The sequence below is a fragment of the Triturus cristatus genome, chromosome 8, assembly GCF_964204655.1.
Source record: "Triturus cristatus chromosome 8, aTriCri1.1, whole genome shotgun sequence".
Lineage (NCBI taxonomy): Eukaryota > Metazoa > Chordata > Amphibia > Caudata > Salamandridae > Triturus > Triturus cristatus.
The window spans coordinates 1,506,439,452-1,506,456,337 of NC_140591.1; the positions used below are offsets into that span (position 1 = coordinate 1,506,439,452).

At 45.4% G+C, this 16,886-nt stretch overlaps 1 long non-coding RNA gene across 1 annotated transcript; it reads right to left on the minus strand.

Moving 5' to 3' along the window:
• Positions 1-409: 409 nt before the first annotated feature.
• LOC146806017 (uncharacterized) lies at positions 410-1,938 on the minus strand. Its single transcript, XR_014967542.1, has 2 exons — positions 1,556-1,938; positions 410-844 (listed from the first exon to the last, which is right to left on the minus strand). It is a non-coding gene; the product is annotated as an uncharacterized LOC146806017 (long non-coding RNA).
• Between the last annotated feature and the right edge of the window lie 14,948 nt (positions 1,939-16,886).

Consider the following 16,886-nt stretch of genomic DNA (forward strand, 5'->3'; position numbering starts at 1 on the left):
GAACTCAAAAAACGATGGTACGACTTGCGCAGTCGGGCTAAGGTGCGCATAGCTGACCGCCTGAAGGAGGCAAAGAAGACAGGAGGGGGAACACCAACAGACACTGGGAACACTCCCATGGAGGACTTGATTGAATCCACCATCCAGCCAGAAGCTGTTGTTGGTGTGACCCAGCTGGACACGTCCGGAGCAGCAAACACATCTGAAGGTAAGATGAATGTATGTTTTCTTAGTGTTACAAAATGTAAAGGTAGAACTCGACCATAGCACAGCCCAAGTGCAGACCCTGAACATCCAGTACACAATGCATTCAGTAGGTGAGGGGCATTATGGGAGATGTAGTCAGGTCAAGCAGTTAAAATGTCAAATCTCAGAGTAACAACCCAAAAAAGCTGAATAGAGTATAAAATCATTTACAAAGGCAGAAATTTATTACTGTGCAATTAATATCACAGACATGAAATAATACAGTGTTGCACTGTTTCACCTCACAGATGCACAACGTGTAGAAGATGTGGATAGCGATTCCCCAGACATGCAGGACACCAGCGCAGGTGAACAGATGGACACACCTGTGGTGCAAATAAATCCCTCACGTCCAACAAAGTCACGCAGGGCTACTGTTCCATCCCTAGTCACCATGGAGTGTGAAGATGATGAGGCTGATGCAACACCAGGTGGCAGCCATGGCCAGACAACTTCCATCACACAAACACAACCACAGGTCCCCAGAACTAATCACAGAGCCCGGCGTAGGAGAGGAAGAGCACTCAGGACACAGCAGGAGGAGCAACCAAGTGATGTCTGGGGTGGTCTTGAGGGACAGATGCTCCGTATGCAGCGCCTGCAGACAAAAAACACACGATTAGTACAATTGCAAGTTGGCAAGATGGCTAGCAACATAGCAGTACTGTCAGAAAGTGTGCAGCAACTGAGCAAGGTGATGCATGAGGGAAATGTATCCCAGAAGAGACAGCATCGTCAACTAATGCTGCAATTGAAAATGTTTGCTAAATCAAACAATAGATTGGCCACGACAACTGCACTGCTGGCACGTAGGTCTGTGACCATGCAAACTGAAATGTGCCATTGGAGCGGCGATGTGGCTAAAGCACTGGACCAGGTCACAAATGCAGTTGATTTGCTAAATGCTTCCACAATTGCGGCCAACAATTCCACGCCCGAAGAGGGTAGTGAGGGTGGCTCAAGCCTAAGTAGTGTGGCAGTTCCAGTCCGCACTGCAGGAAGACGCAACACACGCAGCAGTACCCCCGCCGCTTCCAACATAACGGATGACAATGCTGGGTCTGACAGGCGTCTGGGTGTTCGTGGGAAAAAGCGCTAGACTGGCATGTACAAGTGCATTCCACTATGGTGACGTAACCATTTATTTGGATTTGACTTTTCACAGAGTGACAAGTGAATTGACATTTGCAAACCACTTATGTCCATTGCACTGGTCAGATTACAAGTGTGCTTGAACACTCATGGCAATTTTATTTAATTAAAGAATACTCTGATAGCAATAGTCAGTTTCTGTGTCATCATTACTCACCTCAGAAATAATTTTGTGTGATGTCAAATCTTCTCCTACGCCCTTCTGCTGCGCCTGCCCCTTGTGCTGCATGGTGTTGTGGCACTTGCTGGTTCCCATCCTCCGAATCGCTGTCAGACACCTCGATGTCCATTCCTCCCCTTGTCGCTATGTTGTGCAGCATGGCACATGCCGCTACTATCTTGCAGCATTGTTCAGGGTTGTACTTCAGTGCTCCACCGGTCTTATGTAGACATCTGAATCGGCTCTTCAACAGCCCAAATGTGCGCTCTATGATGTTCCTTGTCGAAATATGTGCTGCATTGTACCTCTGTTGATTGGCAGTTGTGGGATTGAGGTAAGGCGTCATTAGGTAATTACGCAAGGCGTATGCGCTGTCACCTACATGTAATGGAGCAAAGAGTCAGTGGCAGCTTCACATTGACATACGTACAATGACAGTGATAAACTATAACACATATTTACCAAGCAGATGTCCCTCTCCAAATTCTCCCCTGACAAGACGGGTGTGTATGCCACTTTGCCTGAAGATATAAGAGTCATGTGCACTCCCTGGAAATTGCGCAACAATGTCAGTGATAATGTTTTTGGCATTGCAAACAACCTGAATATTGAGGGAATGGTAAGATTTCCTATTTCTATATATATATTCCTGTGTTGCAGGGGGACATATTGCAACGTGGGTGCAATCAATACAACCCAAAACATGTGGGAAACGAGCTATCTGGTAGAACTCCTGTTTGGTTTTTGCAAGGTCAAGCGCGGTGGTAGGGAACTTGATATGAGACCCGATCACGGCCATCATGGCATCAAGGAATGCTTTCAATATTCTTGAAAGTGCGCTTTGTGACACACCTCCCGCAACAGCAATGACCCCCTGAAAACTGCCTGACGCCAGAAGGTGTAGGCAACATAGGACCTGCACATGCGTTGGGATGGCATTGGTCCTACGTGTCTGTCGTTGCATTATGGGGTCCAATTCATTGATTAGGTCATGGATCATTGCTGCATTGAGCCTATACTTGTCGTATATCTCATCCTCTTGCTGGCCTAGCAAAGTTATGCGGACTCTGAAGATGCGCTCATTCATTCGCCTCCGTCTCTGTGCGGCAGCCTGCAGCCTCATCCTCCTCGCCATCAGGTAAATCCCTGCCATTGTGAACAGTGCTGGCTCATTCTGGGTGTGTTTAAATGGGTTTCAGTTGGTTTTCACCTGTCTGTGATTTGCACTCATGATTACCACCAGGTTGTGATCCTTCTTATTTAGCGATCGCTAATTTGCGATTTTCATGGAAATCGCTATTTGCGATTTGTCATGCATACATTTTGCGATTCGTTGTTTGCGATTCGGTAATTGGGACACGCTAATACCGATTCGCTATTTGATTCGCAGAATGTTTTGCGATTCCTTATATTTGCGAAAAAATGGATTTTCGCAAATATACAGTTGATGCATTTCAACACTGACTTTTGCGATCGCAAACGGCCTATTTTTGCGATTCGCACCCTTTGCGATCGCAAAAAGGTTTGATGCATGTGCCTGTTAGTGTTGTGTGTTAATGGATTATCACACCCGTTCTACAACTCAAGAGAGTTTAGTAGGCCACACTAGAGTAGGTAGTGCCATACACCACACCTCACTTGTAATGTCTTCAAGGCATGGAACCAGTGGCTCCCTGCCTGAAGCCAATGGGCTTCTTCCCTCCAAGTATGATAAACTCTCATTCATGGAATTGAGAGCAATATGCACTACTAGGAAACTGAAGACAGGCAAAAGCCCAACCACCCAGCATCTCAAAAAGTACTCAGGCTGGATGATCTCAGAAGACCTAATGGGTCTGAAGGGGTAGTCAGTGTGGGTGGGGTAGCACATGAGAAAGGGCCTAGGGGTGAAATTCCCCATGACCTGACCTCTAATGCTGACCAGGAAGATGACAATGATCTTGACCTGGAAATTCCAGCTCCCCTGGAAGATGAGGGGGAGGGCCACAATTGCCCCCTCCTTGTCCCTCAGGAAGAGTTGGTGGTGGGCATAGAAGGTCTAGCTCTTCCTCAGTGGAGTCTAACCATTCTGTTTCATCTATAGGGACCTCTATTTCTTCTCATAGGAGGGAGACCTCCCAGGAGAGGAGGGAGAGGCTGCTGACGTTTGAGGAAGCACAGCTCAAAATCAAAAATCAGCAGATAGCCCTTGATAAGGAAGCCCCAGAGCTCTACAGAGCAAGAAAAAGGATGGAACTAGAGTCCCACGGTGGCAGAAACTTCCCTAGAGGTAGGGATAGGTCTCATGACCATATAAACCTGAATGAGATTGTCCCTCCCTACCAGAGTGGGATGAAATCCACAAGTGAATAACTGCACGTGAAAGGGCCTGTAAAGTTCAAAAGGTCCCCCAGGAGCAGTGGGTAGCAATCTTATGGCTCTCCTTTGCAGACAAAGGTAGAGATAAGCTCCTCACTGTTAGAGAGGAGGAAGCAGATGATTATACCAGTCTGAAAAGTGCATTGATTGAAGGGTTTGGCCAAACCACTGAGCAATACAGGTTAACGTTCAGAAATACCCAAAAGGCACAGAATCAAGACTGGGTGGACTTTTTAGATTGTGCTACTAAGGCGCTAGAGGGTCGGTTACTTGGCAGCAAAGTGTATTACTTTCAAGGATTGTACAATTTGATTATGAGGGAGCAGATCCTTAATAACTGTCAAAAATAAGCTGTTGCACCAGTACCTGGTGGACACAGATCTGACCTCTCCCCAAGAAATGAGAAAGAAGGCAGACAAATGTGTCAGAACCAGGGTGAGGCAGAAGGTTCAGAACCAAGGTGGTTACCAGAAGAGGCAAGATCCTAAAAACTCTGACAAGGGTGGGGAGAAGGGTAAAGACCAGAGGTCTTCACAAGGTCCCCAAAAATATTCTTCAGGGGGTGAATTCCAATCTAATAAAGGAAAAGGCCAAAAGAAACCATGGTGCAAAATCTGCAAGCAGAAGACTCACAGGACATGTGATTGCACCAAGTCCAAAGACTCAACACCAGCCACCATTGCCCCTAAGGCAACTGTTCCTCCTAGTACAGCTACAATTGGTAGTGTTAATGTTCAGAATAAGGGTGTAGTAGGGTTGACCCTGGATTCTGAGATGGACTCTGGCCTAGTCAGAGTTCCAACTCAGGCTGTTCTGGTCTGTGATGGGGGCATGGATATGTCCCCCTTTGTGAGTCCCAGTAACTTGGGCAAATACAGACAGCAGCCTTTGATTAATGGAAAAGAGGCGTTGGCATTCAGGCAGGGACACAGGAGCAAGTGTCACAATGGTGACAAAATATCTTGTGGATCCTGGGCAGATTATACTTGTTGAAATGTACGAAGTGACTAATGCCAGCAATGTCAGAACAGACCATTCTCTGGCAGTTGTTAACTTCTCCTGGGGAGGGGTAACTGGCCTTAAGAAGGTTGTTGTAAGTGCAGACCTACCAGTCGAATGCTTGCTTGGCAATGATCTGGAAACTTCAGCTTCGGCTGAAGTGGATCTCAGGACACATGCAGAAATGTTAGGGATCCCTACTCATGACTCGATCACAGGTGAACATGTCTTACACTGGACAGGCCCTGAATTCTTGAAGATTGGACCAGGTGCCTCCCAAGAGGAGGAACAGTAGTGTTAAGGCAGTGCCTTCCCACCTGACTCAGAACACAGATCAGCCTCCTGAGGGAGATGATCTTGAGCCTGAAGAAGGAACTGCCCCAGAGGAGATTGAACCAGACCAGGTTGTGTTCTTGGGGACAGGAGGCCCTTCCAGGTCAGATCTGAGAAAAGAGCAGAAAACCAGCCCCTCTCTTGAACCCCTCAGAAAGCAAGCTGCTGATGAGGCTGCTGGGAATGCTAGTGGCACCCATAACATTTATTGGGATGATGGACTCCTTTATTCAGAGTGTAGAGACCCCAAGCCTGGTGCTTCCAGGAGGTTGGTTATACCACTGAAGTTTAGGGGCTTCCTATTGACACTAGTCAGTCAGTCAAGAATACTTTATTTGACAACTTAATGCCATAAAAGTGATCATATCATACAACAACGATACATTTAATTAACGCCATAATCTTTAAACACATGTAAAATCTCATAAGCAATAAAACCATACAATAAAAGGATCACATAAACAAATAAAACCACCTGATTCCTTAGAACTAATTTAGCTTAATACTTTGTTAAGAAGGTGCCGGAGACTACCTTCTTTCCTGGTAGCATCCATATTTTCATTATTAAATACATAGTTAAATAATCAAAATAACCTTAAAAGTTGTTAGTCGGCGGTATCATTGATACTCTCATTTAGGGCGATTCATTTCCTCATCCTTTCTCTTTAGCAGCAGTTGATTAAAACCAATGAATCTATAACTAGTATTTAAGCTTTATTGTTTATATACTTGGGGTAAGGGTTTTTGAACATAGATGAAATTTCTACCCTTGCTTAAGTTTATCCCATACAACGCGCTGTATGCCTTTTATGTAGCTTCCTAGTGCTATAGCAATGTCAAGACTTATCATTTCTGTCAGTAACACAATGGCTTGGGCTCGTGACCTTATACCATATTTTAAAAATACTGGGCGTAAAAACAATTTTCGCAGCTCTAAAACTCTAAGGCAATCCAGCAGTATATGCTGGATTCCAGATTTGGTCCCAAGGCCGCATTTGCATGTTCCATCTGAGTGTAACATCTCTGACTTTATTCTTCCATCCATTAACCATGGGTTAATGCCAATTCTTATCCTTAGGATTTCACACCTAAGCCCATGGTTTGGCAGAGTTTCAAGGTATGGATACCATGCAGCATTTACCCAGGAGTTTATTATATATTGGACCGATTTTTTCTTCCTCAGGTACTCTAAATCATTATTCCTTGACTGCTCCATGCACTAGCCCATCATATTCCCCTAGCAGGGCACCTGTGCCAGACCATGACTTGGGACAGAATTGTCCCTCACTTTTACTGGCCCCACATGTCTGAAGACACTAGGGAATTCTGTTGCTCCTGTGTGACCTGCCAAGCCTTTGGAAAAGCAGGTGGAACCACAAAGGCCCCCTTGATGCCACTACCTGTGGTCGGGGTTCCCTTTCAGAGGGTTGGGATTGACATTGTTGGTCCCATGGATCCTCAAACGGCATCTGGGCACAGATTTATCCTGGTGGTGGTGGGCCATGCCACTAGGTACCCAGAGGCAATCCCACTTAGGACCACTACAGCCCTTTTGGTGGCAAGAGCCCTCTTGGGTGTATTCTCAAGAGTGGGTTTTCCTAAGGAGGAAGTATCTGACAGAGTTGCAAACTTTATGTCAAGTTACTTAACTGCAGTGTGGAAGGAGTGTGGAGTAAATTACAAATTCACCACACCCTATCACCCACAATCCAATGGTTTAGTTGAAAGATTCAATAAAACCTTAAAGGGCATGATCAAATGTCTCCCAGAAAAGCTTAGGTGCTGCTGGGATATCCTTTTGCCCTGACTTTTTGTTTGCCTACAGGGAGATGCCACAAAAGGGGGTTGGTTACAGCCCTTTTGAACTTTTGTTTGGCCATCCTGTTAGGGGTCCTTTGTGTCTGGTGAAGGAGGGATGGGAATTACCTCTCAAACCCCCTAAATAGGACATAGTGGACTATGTACTTGGTCTCCGCTCCAGGATGGCTGAATACATGAAAAAGGCAACTAAAAAACTTGAAGCTAGCCAGGAATTACAAAAAGCCTGGCATGACCAAAAGGCTGTATTGACTGTTTACCAGCCAGTACAGAAAGTGTGGGTGTTGGAGCCTGTGGCCCTAGCAGCCCTCCAGGACAAATGGAGTGGCCTCCATACCATTGTTGAACAGAAAGGGGAGGTCACCTACTTCGCAGACCTTGGAACCCCTAGGAGTCCCCACAGGGTACTTCATGTCAACAGACTTAAACCATATGTTGACAGGGCAGAAATGGGCTTGCTCATGGCCACAGATGAGAGACAGGAGGAAGAGAGTGACCCACTCCCTGACCTGCTCTCTCAGAACCCTGATGATGGCTCATTAGATTGTGTAGCCTTGGCAGGCAGCCTCACTGTCCAGCAACAAACTGACTGCAGAAAACTTCTCAGACAGTTGAGACATATGTTTTTTCTGACTCCAAGTCAGACCACCTGGTGCACTCATGAAGTGGACACTGGGGACAGTCTGCATGTGAAGAATAAGATCTACAGGCGACCTGATCATGTCAGGGACTGTATAAGGACAGGAGTCCAAAATATGTTGGATTTGGTAGTCATTGAACCCACAGATAGCCCTTGGGCTAGTCCAGTAGTCCTGGTACCTAAACCTCACATCAAAGATGGCAAGAGAGAGATGAGGTTTTGTGTGGACTACAGGTGTCTCAATGCAGTCACTAGGACTGATGCCCATCCCATCCCAAATGCAGATGAGCTGATAGATACTTTGGCCTCAGTCAAGTTTCTAAGCACATTTGACTTGACAGCTAGCTACTGGAAGATCAGACTAGCTGATGATGCAAATCCAAAGACACCATTTTCTACCCCTAGAGGGCACTATTAATTTGTGGTAATGCCCTTTTGTTTGAGGAATGCACCTGCCACTTTTCAAAGGTTGGTGAATCAAGTCCTTACAGACCTGGAAGACTATAGTGCAGCATATCTAGATGATATTGCCGTCTTTACCTCCACCTGGGAGGATCACCTGGTCCACCTGAGGAATGTTTTGGAGGCCCTGCAAAAAGCCGGCCTAACTTGCAAAGCTACTAAGTGTCAGATATGGCAGAGTTTGGTTGTGTACCTTGGCCACCTTGTAGGTGGAGGCCAGGTTCAACCATTGCAGAGCAAAATCCAGACCATAATGGACTGGGTTGCTCCAACTACCCAGACTCAGGTGAGAGCCTTCTTATGCCTGACTGGGTATTACAGAAGATGTGTCAAGGGGCATGGATCAATAGTGACATCCCTGATTGACTTAACCTCTAAGAAAATGCCCAAATGGTTCAGTGTACAGTTAGCTGTCAAAGGGCATTTGATGACCTAAAGCTGGCCATGTGCACTGCTCCCATTCTGCAAAGTCCTGATTACTCCCAAAAGTTCATTGTGCAAACAGATGCATCTGAGTTGGGGGTAGGGCCTATACTGTCACAGTTGAATGATAACGGTCAGGATCAACCAGTAGCTTTCATAAGCAGAAGGATGACCCCCAGAGAGAAACGTTGGTCAGCCATTGAGATGGAGTCCTTTGCTGTGGTTTGGGCTCTGAAGAAGTTGAGGCCATACTTGTTTGGTGCTCACTTCATTGTTCAGATAGAACATAAGCCCCTCTTATGGCTAAAACAGATAAAGGGTAAGAACCCCAAACTTCTCAGGTGGTCCATTTCTTTACAGGGGATGGACTATACAGGGGAACATAGACCTGGGAGTAACCATGCCAATGCAGATGGACTCTCCAGATATTTCCACTTAGAACATGATGACTCATCTGGTCAAGGTTAGTTTAATGTCCCTGCTTTTGGGTGGGGGGGGGGGTTGTTTAGGAGATTAGGATTTGCTTCACATGGTTACCCCACTTTTTGCTTGTGTTTCACTGTTTTTCAACTCTAGTCTGGCTGGGGCCCTGCTATTCAGGACCCCAGCCCAGCTCCTTCCTCTCTAAATTGAATTCATGTACTTTAGGTACACTCCAGATTGGATTCTAGGGTACCCTTGCAAGTCCCTAGTATATGGTATACTATGTACCAAGGGCATAGGTACCCCAGAGGCCTACCAGGGGCTGAAGCATGTATTATGCCACCCCTGGAAAGCCCTCCAAAATGACACCACAGGTCTGCTACTGTAGCCTGGGTAAGGTGGTGCATGCACCCCTTACTGAGGTATAGGTTCACTATACCTCACCTAACACTGCACATAGAAACCTATCAGTCACCCCTATGGCATGCCTTACCAATCCTGAAGGCAGGGTGCTTCTTTATATGTGAAAGGGTGCCCAGGCATGAGCTGAGCCCCTCTGCAGCCTTCAGAATCTCTTCTCTGGGGTTGTCAGTGGTGCAGCCTGACCATATACTCTTAAATGAATTATAGCCAAACGGTAAACAATAACTTTGGACTGGCTGCAAGGAAGCATGTCGTGTTTGGTGTCAAACACCTTGGAATCATAACCCCAAACCAGTAACTGGTGTGGGAGTATGATCTCACCCTCCTAGAGGGAGAGACATGACAGAACTGGTATAACGGTAGAAACTTAACAGAGTTCTTATGCCACTAATTTAGTATATGGTTTGGCTCGCTCCTAGGGTCTGACGTGTATTTGTGCTATTTTACTGTGATTATTGAAATTTAACTTATGTGTTTTGACCTCTAGTCTCATAAAGAGACTAGGAAGGTGTGTTTAAAAATAAATACATATATTTTATATATAAACCTGGTGTGGATATCTTTCATTTAGTGACTCAAGAGATTATACACTGGTAAAACAAGCTGCTTTACATTCCTTCAAGACTTAGCCTGAAGGCTGCTCTCCATAGCTACCACTAGGATTGCTTTCAATAAAGGTTGTCTTTAACCTATAACCAATAAGGGGTTGTTTGGACTGATACAAGGTGCCCACTATAACTAGTGGACAGCATATATCAGGCCATCTTCTCACAACCACCAGCAGACTCACCGTTACCTATGCAGTTGGTATGTATCAGGTAAGATAGATCTTCGGTAAAGCTTGAGCGATCACTGGGAAGTGGTAGATGATATGAAGTTTAAACAGAGTTTCATCTTTTGTTATGAGTCCTACTCCTAAGTATTCGAAGATCACGTAATCCTTTGTCTCAAAAGTGTTGAGACGGATGTCTTCTTTATGAATGATCGCTATCCCGCCTCCTATATACCCGGTCTGTCCTGTTCATCCTGTCTTATGATGGAGTAGCCAGGAGGTGTGAGCAGATATGGGGGTCTAGTGATTATTGAGCCAGGTTTCCCTTAGGAATTCAATGTTCGTTCCTTCTGCTAGAATAGTTTCAGCTACTTCAGTTGCATGTTTAGCTGCTGATCTGCAGTTCACAAGCTAGAAGATGAGGGAGTTAGGAATATTGTTTAGAGAGTGGAGTGTGTGGGTAGTGGTGACTTAAGTAGGTGATCTAGGCACTATATTTGTTCTAGGGACTCTATTTTTTCAGATGATTACTAGGATTCTGAATGAGGGCTTTGGGGTAGTTGGGGTGCTTTAGAGATGTATAATGTTCTAAGAGATTCAATTTCTGATGGAGATAGAGTGTTGAGGGCTTGTGGGGTCTGTGATCTAGGTGACCAAGGATTGTCTACTATCACTTGGAAATCCTTTGTGGGGAATCATTTTTCTTGGCATAATTGTGGGTTTGCATAACAACCTGGTTTGGATCACAAGTTCCATTTTTATGTGAGAAATTTCTTCAGTAAGGGTGTAATTTATCTTCTATTTCACTAAGGGTTGCGCTTAGTAGGTAAGGTGGGGTTGCAGCACCACAAAAGGGGGGCAGGTGGACATTCTCTTGTCTGAAGCAGACAAATGACCCATAATCAAGGAGTGGTCAGGGAAGTTGCAGTTGGAAGTGTAGTGTGTTTGTTTTGGCTTAGCAGATCCAAGTTGGAGGTCATTTTTGAGTTCAAGGGGGTTAGGGGGAGCACTTTGGTGATCAGTCTTAGATCAGTTCTTGCGCTGTCAGGACCAAGGCGTACAACAGAGGGATGGATTTCTGTGTAGCAGTTAGAACTTGGTTGGGCGATGACGTTAGTGGGTGTAGTAGCATTGGGGTCATGCTGGAGAACTGGTGCTAGGTTGTCAGTGTGGGGTGGAGGGAAGTGGGTGAATGGGAAGTGGGAGTGTGTTGTGTCATAAGGGTAGATAAATGTCTCAAAATACCTGTCCAAGATGGTAAGGTGTGGGTCCATCACTCGTATTTATATGTTCCACCTTTTGAAGATGGATATGATGCCCTGTCAACTGAAACATTGGGAGGGGGCAATGGTGAGTTTGGTTCCATAAAGACGTTTGGCTGAATTTATACCTTGTGAGTGGAGAAGGATATGGTTTAAGTATGTTGTGATTGAACCTTTTTATAACATTTTTGGACAGTTTGTTAGGATGTTTGATGCTCCAAAAGTTAGGGCTGCTTCTCTCAAGGTCAGTACTGTGAGGTTTAGGCTTGGAGCATGGCATTGAGGCTGTTCCTTGCAGTGGATCTACTTGCGCAGATGGAGTGGAGTGCAGTGTGACTTTAGAAAAAGAACCAGGCTTAAGGTGCTTGTCTCAGGATAACTGGACATGGATGTGTGGCTTAAAAAGCAACAAGCAGCTGATTATACAGGTGACAGCCTGTCTCTGGGTAATCCTAAATGTTTCCATTATTCTGTTCCAAGGGTTTTTTCTGTTTTGTTTGGGGGGATAAGAATGGTTAACGATGATTGCCAGATCAGGTGTATATTTTTATGAGATTGGGAAAGATTGTTAAACATGATAGGTCTATGTCTGTCTAGAGGGAACTGTATGAGATGACTACCCCATGATTAGTTATTTTTTTTAGTTCACTCTTCTCTCTGTAGAGTGGGATCCTTCATGCAGTCCTCTTTTTGTTTTCACTGAAGGTAAAGTCGTATTCTGTCATCTATTACATGGAGTGGGAGGGTGGTACCGTCCCTCTCCATATCACCATCATGTCCTCTCAGGCCCACAATCCTGCCTGTGAGGCATACGTATGCACAAACATTTTACATTGTCTACCCTTTACCATCTATCTCCCTGGGCAAACATGGCTTTAAGTGTGGGGATCTGAACACTGCTGAGGCAGAGCTTCAACTCATGCTCCCCAGGCCATGGACAGTGCCCCTATATTCTGGGACTCGTGTCTTGCATAGTGCCTTGGACATGCTAGTGATACAACTCCTCAGCCAGCCACTGGCTAAAGTCAGGGACAGATCAGTGGCAGAACAGAGGTGGCATCTGCCAGACAGCCACCTGAACCACACAGTGGTCTCTTCCTACAGTCTGCCAGCTATCAGCAACAGCAAGGCAGCCGCCTGAGCCAAAGCTCTTCGTTCCACCCCAAGCGTGGCTCTTCACCTTTCAATTTCACACCAGATCAACACAGTATGCCCTTCTGGTGTGCAACATTAGAAAGCAGATCGTCTCTCCTCTGCCCCATGCGGGATATCCACAGACTACTCAATAGTGTCACTGGTAGGTTTGCTCCGATATTTTTGCCGGATCCCATCCAGTTACGAGCAACTTATCTGGTTATTCCTAGCCATTCCAGAAGTTTCTGGGAGGGTGATGGATGGCAAGACTAAAGATGGCATTTGCAATTGATATTGATCCCTAGCCAGGAACTTCCTAATACAGCTCCTCATCATCGGCCACCTTGTCTGGCATGATAACAACAGCATGTGTTATCTCCGTATTAGATGATGCAAAGGCTGTGCGACTGTACGATGAATGGAAGTGGAGCCATGTAGACATTGAAGAAGGTTGGGCTGAAGAAGGAACCCTGTGGAACTCTGCAGATCAGTTTTGTGGCATCCAATTGGAAAGGGAGAAGCCTAACCATTTGATGAAGGAGCTGATTCACTGGAGAGGAGAAGAGACAAGAGGAGAGGAGATGGGCCTTTAGTTAGATATTGCAAAGTCACCTGGTCAGCCAAAGGTTTCTAGTGGAGGGGTAGAATGGTGGCATGTTTCCAGTTGTCCAGGAAGGTGTCAGTTGAGAGAAAGAGGTGATCATTGAGCAGATAAGGCTTTTTTTTTTTTTTTTAAAGATTTAGTGTTGGTAGGGGTCCAAATATGCTCTGAATTTTATGGATCGCATTGAGGTGGCTGTTTCCACAGTGGAGATTTCTGCCCCGCACAATATCTGGGATCTTGGCATAGTTTGGTGGTGCAGTTTATAAGGTTGTCCAAACCCAATTATAATGTTCTCCGAGCACACAAAAGGTTTAGGCATCGAGGTTGTGGTATCAACAGTTCTTTATTCCAATATTCAGTTCTGTCCTTATACTTGGACTTTTCACTTTCCAACATGTGTTTCATCTATACACTGTGGGCGTAGCAACAGACTTCATCAGGGCTATAATAAAATATGCAGTTGGTATGTATCAGGTAAGATAGATCTTCGGTAAAGCTTGAGCGATCACTGGGAAGTGGTAGATGATATGAAGTTTAATCAGAGTTTCATCTTTTGTTATGAGTCCTACTCCTAAGTATTCGAAGATCACGTAATCCTTTGTCTCAAAAGTGTTGAGACGGATGTCTTCTTTATGAATGATCGCTATCCCGCCTCCTATATACCCGGTCTGTCCTGTTCATCCTTTCTTATGATGGAGTAGCCAGGAGGTGTGAGCAGATATGGGGGTCTAGTGATTATTGAGCCAGGTTTCCCTTAGGAATTCAATGTTCGTTCCTTCTGCTAGTATAGTTTCAGCTACTTCAGTTGCATGTTTAGCTGCTGATCTGCAGTTCACAAGCTAGAAGATGAGGGAGTTAGGAATATTGTTTAGAGAGTGGAGTGTGTGGGTAGTGGTGTATTAAGTAGGTGATCTAGGCACTATATTTGTTCTAGGGACTCTATTTTTTCAGATGATTACTAGGATTCTGAATGAGGGCTTTGGGGTAGTTGGGGTGCTTTAGAGATGTATAATGTTCTAAGAGATTCAATTTCTGATGGAGATAGAGTGTTGAGGGCTTGTGGGGTCTGTGATCTAGGTGACCAAGGATTGTCTACTATCACTTGGAAATCCTTTGTGGGGAATCATTTTTCTTGGCATAATTGTGGTTTTGCATAACAACCTGGTTTGGATCACAAGTTCCATTTTTATGTGAGAAATTTCTTCAGTAAGGGTGTAATTTATCTTCTATTTCACTAAGGGTTGTGCTTAGTAGGTAAGGTGGGGTTGCAGCACCACAAAAGGGGGGCAGGTGGACATTCTCTTGTCTGAAGCAGACAAATGACCCATAATCAAGGAGTGGTCAGGGAAGTTGCAGTTGGAAGTGTAGTGTGTTTGTTTTGGCTTAGCAGATCCAAGTTGGAGGTCATTTTTGAGTTCAAGGGGGTTAGGGGAAGCACTTTGGTGATCAGTCTTAGATCAGTTCTTGCACTGTCAGGACCAAGGCGTACAACAGAGGGATGGATTTCTGTGTAGCAGTTAGAACTTGGTTGGGCGATGACGTTAGTGGGTGTAGTAGCATTGGGGTCATGCTGGAGAACTGGTGCTAGGTTGTCAGTGTGGGGTGGAGGGAAGTGGGTGAATGGGAAGTGGGAGTGTGTTGTGTCATAAGGGTAGATAAATGTCTCAAAATACCTGTCCAAGATGGTAAGGTGTGGGTCCATCACTCGTATTTATATGTTCCACCTTTTGAAGATGGATATGATGCCCTGTCAACTGAAACATTGGGAGGGGGCAATGGTGAGTTTGGTTCCATAAAGACGTTTGGCTGAATTTATACCTTGTGAGTGGAGAAGGATATGGTTTAAGTATGTTGTGATTGAACCTTTTTATAACATTTTTGGACAGTTTGTTAGGATGTTTGATGCTCCAAAAGTTAGGGCTGCTTCTCTCAAGGTCAGTACTGTGAGGTTTAGGCTTGGAGCATGGCATTGAGGCTGTTCCTTGCAGTGGATCTACTTGCGCAGATGGAGTGGAGTGCAGTGTGACTTTAGAAAAAGAACCAGGCTTAAGGTGCTTGTCTCAGGATAACTGGACATGGATGTGTGGCTTAAAAAGCAACAAGCAGCTGATTATACAGGTGACAGCCTGTCTCTGGGTAATCCTAAATGTTTCCATTATTCTGTTCCAAGGGTTTTTTCTGTTTTGTTTGGGGGGATAAGAATGGTTAACGATGATTGCCAGATCAGGTGTATATCTTTATGAGATTGGGAAAGATTGTTAAACATGATAGGTCTATGTCTGTCTAGAGGGAACTGTATGAGATGACTACCCCATGATTAGTTATTTTTTTTAGTTCACTCTTCTCTCTGTAGAGTGTGATCCTTCATGCAGTCCTCTTTTTGTTTTCACTGAAGGTAAAGTCGTATTCTGTCATCTATTACATGGAGTGGGAGGGTGGTACCGTCCCTCTCCATATCACCATCATGTCCTCTCAGGCCCACAATCCTGCCTGTGAGGCATACGTATGCACAAACATTTTACATTGTCTACCCTTTACCATCCATCTCCCTGGGCAAACATAGCTTTAAGTGTGGGGATCTGAACACTGCTGAGGCAGAGCTTCAACTCATGCTCCCCATGCCATGGACAGTGCCCCTATATTCTGGGACTCGTGTCTTGCATAGTGCCTTGGACATGCTAGTGATACAACTCCTCAGCCAGACACTGGCTAAAGTCAGGGACAGATCAGTGGCAGAACAGAGGTGGCATCTGCCAGACAGCCACCTGAACCACACAGTGGTCTCTTCCTACAGTCTGCCAGCTATCAGCAACAGCAAGGCAGCCGCCTGAGCCAAAGCTCTTCGTTCCACCCCAAGCGTGGCTCTTCACCTTTCAATTTCACACCAGATCAACACAGTATGCCCTTCTGGTGTGCAACATTAGAAAGCAGATCGTCTCTCCTCTGCCCCATGCGGGATATCCACAGACTACTCAATATTGTCACTGGTAGGTTTGCTCCGATATTTTTGCCGGATCCCATCCAGTTACGAGCAACTCATCTGGTTATTCCTAGCCATTCCAGAAGTTTCTGGGAGGGTGATGGATGGCAAGACTAAAGATGGCATTTGCAATTGATATTGATCCCTAGCCAGGAACTTCCTAATACAGCTCCTCATCATCGGCCCCCTTGTCTGGCATGATAACAACAGCATGTGTTATCTCCGTATTAGAAGATGCAAAGGCTGTGCGACTGTACGATGAATGCAAGTGGAGCCATGTAGACATTGAAGAAGGTTGGGCTGAAGAAGGAACCCTGTGGAACTCTGCAGATCAGTTTTGTGGCATCCAATTGGAAAGGGAGAAGCCTAACCATTTGATGAAGGAGCTGATTCACTGGAGAGGAGAAGAGACAAGAGGAGAGGAGATGGGCCTTTAGTTAGATATTGCAAAGTCACCTGGTCAGCCAAAGGTTTCTAGTGGAGGGGTAGAATGGTGGCATGTTTCCAGTTGTCCAGGAAGGTGTCAGTTGAGAGAAAGAGGTGATCATTGAGCAGATAAGGCTTTTTTTTTTTTTTAAAGCTTTAGTGTTGGTAGGGGTCCAAATATGCTCTGAATTTTATGGATCGCATTGAGGTGGCTGTTTCCACAGGTGAGATTTCTGCCCCGCACAATATCTGGGATCTTGGCATAGTTTGG